Raw genomic sequence first — 6,376 nt, forward strand, 5'->3', positions numbered from 1 at the left:
AACCACAGAATGTGGGGCTCCAAAGGGGCCTTTTAAGATTAATCCAGATATTTTACAGATGAATAGCTGGGGAAACAAAGGCTCAGGGAAGCTAAGCAATGCTGAGTATTTGCACAGATAACCAGCATTTGAATCTGCTTCTCCTCATTTTCCAGACTGGCGTTTCTGTATTATTTCTCAGAATATCTTGTGAATGCAGAGAAAACAACAGGGGTAAACATGATGAGGTCTGTCTTATCCTTGCAGAGGCATGTAGACTGCCAACAAGGGACGCGTAACCAGGTGACTGCATGACCCACCAGGGTCTCTGAGAGGGGATGCTGGGGGAGCCTACGGGACGTCATCACACCCCCTCCCTCGGTCCTGTTTGCCGAGGATGACAAAGTGTGACTGCATGCATCTGTTTTTTTTTTTTTTTAAATTCAAGTACGAAAGGATATTCCTATCCAAATAAATATTGTTCTCTTGTAACTTTCCAAGTAGGCTCTTATCCCAAATTGGTGACACTGCTGAAGTCTGTTTTAGAAAGTCCTTCTTAGACTAACCTTTTATCAGTTCAGTCACCCAAGAAAGTTAGTAGCTCAGGCTTTTTTCTGTCTACCTCTTTCTTTCCCACTCCTTCATCCCCTTCCTTCCTTTCTATTTTTCCTTCCGTTTGTATTTTTTAACAAACCAAAATTATCGTTCATCTATCAGATTTTGTGTTGAATGATTTTTTAATGTTCCTCTAAATCAAAACCATGATGAAAGGTTTAAGAGACATGAAAATATTAAAATAATTTGATACTGATTCTGAAGAGGACTCTAGTGTTTGCCTAAACCCTATGGGAGGAAATTAAACAACTAGTCATGGCTTCCCTGGTGGCTCAGGTGGTAAAAGTGTCTGCTTATAATGCGGGAGACCTGGGTTCGATCCCCGGGTGGGGAAGATCCCTGGAGAAGGAAATGGCAACCCACTCCAATACTCGTCTGGAAAATCCCATGGAGTGAGGAGCCTGATAGGCTACAGTCCATGGGGTCGTGAAGAGTCGGACACGACTGAGTGACTTCACTTCACTTCACTTCACTTCATAATTTAATGGCCAAAGTAGGGAGACTTGCTATCATCTTATTAAAATGCCCTACTCAGATGAACGGCTTCCCATGAGGTGTTAGTGGTAAGAAACCCACCTGATAATGCAGGAGATGTAAGAGACTTGGGTTTGATACTTGGGTCATACTTTGATACATATCCCCTGGAGGATATGGCAACCCACTTCAATATTCTTGCCTGGAGAATTCCATGGACAGGGAATCCCACCTCCCCCAAAGGAGCCTAGCAAGCTATTGTCTGTGGGGTTGCAAAGAGTGACATGACTCAGCAATAAGCACACAGATGAAGGAACATAAATGTCCCTTGTGGCAGGCGTTGTGTGAGGCGGTTTTGTGTACATGATCACATTTACTCCTCCAACCTTAGGATGTTGGCATAATGGGCTCATGTTACAATTAGGTAAACTGAGGCACTGCAGAGTTCAGCTTTCAGTGATAGAGCTGAGATTGGAACTAAATCTGCTGGCCCCCAGATCCATGCTTTTACCCAGTCACCTCTCTTGACCCTATGCGACCATCCCCATACATGTCTGTGTTGGGTTAACGGAGGCTCTGTCGACACCTGTGTGCTCCCAGCCTCGGTTACAAAGTGGGTGGGGGATCAGGGAAACGAGGTCATGAATTCAACCCCAGGAAGTACAGGCCAAGGCCACTGGTCATCTTTAGGGAAACCTATGGAGAAAGAGATAAACCCTTGTTGGTGTTTTCTCCTGTGATGGAATTGTTGGAAGCCTGTTTATGCCTCTGATTGTTTCTCCCTCTCCAACTTCCTCTCAAGTTTGTTCTTTACTCAATTGTCTGCCTCACTCCCATTCACACCAACCTCATCCTCAGAATAATTTTGTATTGATGCCCCTAGATGCTGCTTTTCATTCAACACTTGTTCATATCTCATTTCTACCTTCCTCTCTCCTACTGTTCTTAATTCATCAGAATAAACAACATGAGCAATTTACCTGTAGCAACTATATTCAGAGCCTTCCTTCAACAACTGAGTCCTTCCTCCTCCTACCCTGAAATGTGGTGATAATGAAACTGAGAAAAAGACATTTGGGAATCAGCATACAATTATTCACATAAATGAGGCCCCAGATATTAAATCAGTCTTTTTTTTTTTTAAAGACAGGCCATTGTGCTTTCTCTACATATTTTCTGATTTTCACCCACATCATTTATCTTGAAATTACCCACTTACTTCCGCAAGGTCTTTGGGAGGAATGCATCTTCAGCTTCTGCCTAGGGTCACCAGGAGGGAGCACGTGGGCTATACCTCAAATAGACTTGGTTTTGAAGAAGCTGGGTCCATTTCTGACTGGCTCTAAGACACTGAGCAAATCATTTAACTTCTCTGATCTCAGTTTCTCTATCTGAAAAATGGGACCTTATAGTTTTCTTGAAGAGCTGTGTTAAGAGCACAAAGTTTGGAATTACATCAAACTTTGATTTCTACTCGGCCTCTGACTAGTTGTGTGGTACTAAGTCGACTACTTCCTAGCAGGAAAATGGGAGATAATAATACTTATATAGTATTTTAGGATACTATGAGTATTTATATGATTACTAGGAGGATTCCACTAAGCACTCTATTTCAAACTCTTGATCCAGGATATGATACAGAGCAAACACTGACTTAGCTATTCTTCGGATGAATGAGATGAAATATGAAGTTCTTGGGACAATGGCTAGCCCATAGTTGAATTTCAGTAAATGTTCATGCCCTCCCTTTCTTCCAAGGCAAAAGCAGTAAATGAGATACCTACTGATTATCTTCCCCTTTGGCTTAATGTGCATACGATTAACTGTCTGCAGTTTCCTTCACTTTGCATCTGGTGAACACTTCCCACCCTTGTAAGGATAGGCTTGCCCTTAGGAAGAATAAAGAGCTGCTTGCCTCCTATAATTTCAGAGGTGCTGAAAGTTTTATTTGTCTCAAACACCTGTCCTCCAGCAGTCTTCTTGGAGTTATAAAATTGCTCCTTTGGAAGTTTCCCTTTGGGGTACAACATTAACTCCAGAAAGCTTCTGTTAAGATGCAGTTCTCTTCACTGGGTAGAATAATTGGTCCCTTTTCATTCACGTATTAGCACCGATTGGTCAGGTCAAGGCTGCAGGATGAGACGATGGGAACAGTAAATTCCAAGAAGGGAGAGCTGTAACATCTTGAGGCAGACCCAGAGGAGCAATGATGGGCTTAAGCAGCCTGGAGGCGCCCCAGTGGGCCCAGGATCGACTTTGTCTGTTTCCCCAGTTTGCTCTGGGACCTCCCCCAGTCGGCTTCTTCCCGGGAGCCGCTAAGTGCCCAGTGGGCAGTGAATTCCTGCAGTGCGGACGCCACTCACCTGGCCCGCGGCGGGAGCAGATGCGGAAGCGCCGCCATCTTGTCTAATCAGATGCGAAGTGGAGGTCTGTGTGAAGTCAACCTGAGAAAGAACAAACAGCGTGATAAAACAAGAGGGAACTCAGGATCAAGCGCTTAAGTAACAGATAACCCGTCAAGACTGGAGTCTGAATGGGGTGACTGAAGAAACTGTGATAGCCCGTAAATCCCAAGTGGATGGAAAGTTGGAAAGTCTTGAGGACGCGTTGATAGCAAATAAACAAGAAATGGGAATATGAATAGTTTTTGTTGTTATTTTTTAACTTAGACACAGCGTTGGTAGAATAGCAAACTAGGCAAACAGCCTTTTTTTTTTTTTGGTATTTAAACAGTGGTAAATATTGCAGTGGCAAAAACAGCACTATGTTTGTGAGTGAGGTACCCACCCTACAGTACTTCTTCTGAAGGCTTTTTACTCACTAGAGCTTAATTACTGTTATCTCAATCTTTCCAAAGTTGTGTAGACAGGGATATGGCGAATGATTTGTAACGCCCAGGTTACAAATGGGATAATGAAGGCACAGCTAGACTGTAACTTAATATTAAATGAACACATTCCTTGTCTAAGTCTGAAACCCAGTTTACTGTTCAGAGGTGTAAATCCAACATGCATATCGTTATGATTAACCTTCCACAGCAAAGACCTGGTGGGGCTGCAAAAAGTTCACTTTTCAACTCTAATTACAGCTTCTGGGAAGGCAAATTGTGATACATGAAAAATACATACAGAATAACGGACACCTACAGAACAGAGAAGTTGGGGGTCTTTCGGGAGCTACACAGCATAGAAATGGATCCTTTCTTGCCAAAATCTAGGAGAGCCTTTAAAACTCTTTCTCCTAACACAACGAGACATTTTAAAGCCATTATTCTATGGATTCTGTCTTTACAGCATTTGTATACATAATACTAACCAATAACACAGTGACTAACCAATAGCAGTGTGCCACACCAAGTGTTCTACATAGCTTATCTCACTATGTAATTGCAACCTATAAAGTAGCAAATGAAAACAGACATGGTTAGAACCAAGGAAAATAGTGTGGTTCAAACCAAGGAAGTAGCAAATAAAAATAGACATGGTTAGAACCAAGGAAATAAAGATTCTGTGCTTTAAAAAAAAATCAACTTTGAGTAATTGCAGAAAGGCTAGGAATTCTCTGAAATTTGTAGATAAGTCTTTATATCGTCTAATGATGCTCACTGTGGTCTGTAGTCACAGATGGAGTACAATAGGGACCAGCAGATGACCTTAAAAATAGGTCAACAAAGAGCCAGAACCAGGACAGAGATCCAACTCTTGGCCACAAATTTTAACAGGGGAGATATTGCCAGTGAAGAAGAGAGTTGCATCTTTATTAAATGAGTTTTCCTGTTGTGGGCTGTTTAATGTAAATTCATACTTAAGTTCATCTGATAAAAAGCTGTATTTAATTCATGATATAATTCTATGGATTGTACAGAAATTCATGGATTGTATGAAATCCCAATGTAAAAGAACTTTGAGAACTGCTAGGTAGGGAATGCAGCTACAGATGAGGTTCCAAATTTGGGCTCAAGGTCATAGCTCAAGTTCATGGACTCAGAAATATTTACAGCACATTGTGAGTGACTTAAACAGTATATAAAATACCATGTGTGATAGGATTCCATTTTGTAGAACTAAAGGACAAAACCCTAAGCCATTATTTATTAGTATTGAAAAATGGAAAACAAATATCTTACTGTGAGGCACTAGTTAGATGCATTTAGGCATAAAAAGCTGCATGTGTTGCCACTAAAAATAGGGCTATAGGAAAATATTTCTCAACACTGACTATGTTTATGGTTTGTTAAAAACAATAAAACATAATTGAAAATAGTTTAATACCACTTTTTATGAAAGGAAATTTATGCATAAGCAAAATGTTTGTAAATATAGATGTCAATATGCTAACATGTTTACTCTGGGTGGTGAAATTACAACTGATTTCTTTTCTTTCTTTCTTTTTTTTTTTTTTTTTTTTTTTGCAAAATTTAGTTAGACTTTATTTTTAGAACAGTTTTCAATTTGAAGAAAATTAACATAGTATAGAGTTCCTTTATACTCCACATCCAGTTTCCTCGATTATTACCATCTTACATGAGTATACATGAGCTATTATTACCTGTTACATTTAGCATAGTTAATGAACAAATATTTAAATATTAACTCTAGTCCATATTTAGTTCGGGTTTCTTATTTTTCTGTTCCAGGAGCCTACTCAGGAGATTGTATTATATTTAGTCATGATGTCTTTTTATTTTCCTATTGGCTGTGACAGTCTCTCAAGACATTTATAGCTTACATTGACTTTTGACAGTTTTGAGGAGTCCTAGCAGGTATTTTGAAGAATGCTTCCTTGTTGGAGTTTCTCATAATTAGACTGGAATTACGGTTTTTAGGAGGAACAGTTGAATTTTATGCTCTTTTAATTTATTGATATCTGTATCTTTCAGGTTTTCTGAAATGAGCATGTATTACTTTTGTACCAAAACAGTTATAATAAAAATTATATGCACATGAGTATATGTAGACTTCTCAAGTAGCTCAGAAGTGAAGAATCTGTCTGCCAATGCAGGAGATGCAAGAGATGTGATGTGGGTTGATCCCTGGGTCAGAAATATCCCCTGGAAGGAAATGGCCACCTACTCCCGTATTCTTGCCTGGGAAACGCCATGGGCAAAGGAGCATGGCAAACTACAGTCCACTGGGTCGCAATGGGTCCAACATGACTTGGTGACTGAACAACCAGAAGAGTGTATGTATCCACTGTTGCCAGCGTCAGATTCAAAGATGGCTGCCCTAGTCGGCACTCAGTGAGCTTGTGGTTGGCAGTTTTTCTTCAGTGTGTTTCAACTTCTCTTTTCAGCACCCTTTCACTCACT

The 6,376-nt window shown here is 40.4% G+C and overlaps 1 non-coding gene across 1 annotated transcript; it reads left to right on the forward strand.

The window, feature by feature from the left end:
- The first annotated feature begins 855 nt into the window (after positions 1 to 855).
- Positions 856 to 928, forward strand: TRNAY-AUA (transfer RNA tyrosine (anticodon AUA)). The gene has a single exon. It is a non-coding gene; the product is annotated as a tRNA-Tyr (tRNA).
- The last annotated feature ends 5,448 nt before the right edge of the window (positions 929 to 6,376 follow it).

The sequence above is a fragment of the Ovis canadensis genome, chromosome 10 (genome assembly GCF_042477335.2).
Source record: "Ovis canadensis isolate MfBH-ARS-UI-01 breed Bighorn chromosome 10, ARS-UI_OviCan_v2, whole genome shotgun sequence".
NCBI classification, from domain to species: Eukaryota; Metazoa; Chordata; class Mammalia; order Artiodactyla; family Bovidae; genus Ovis; species Ovis canadensis.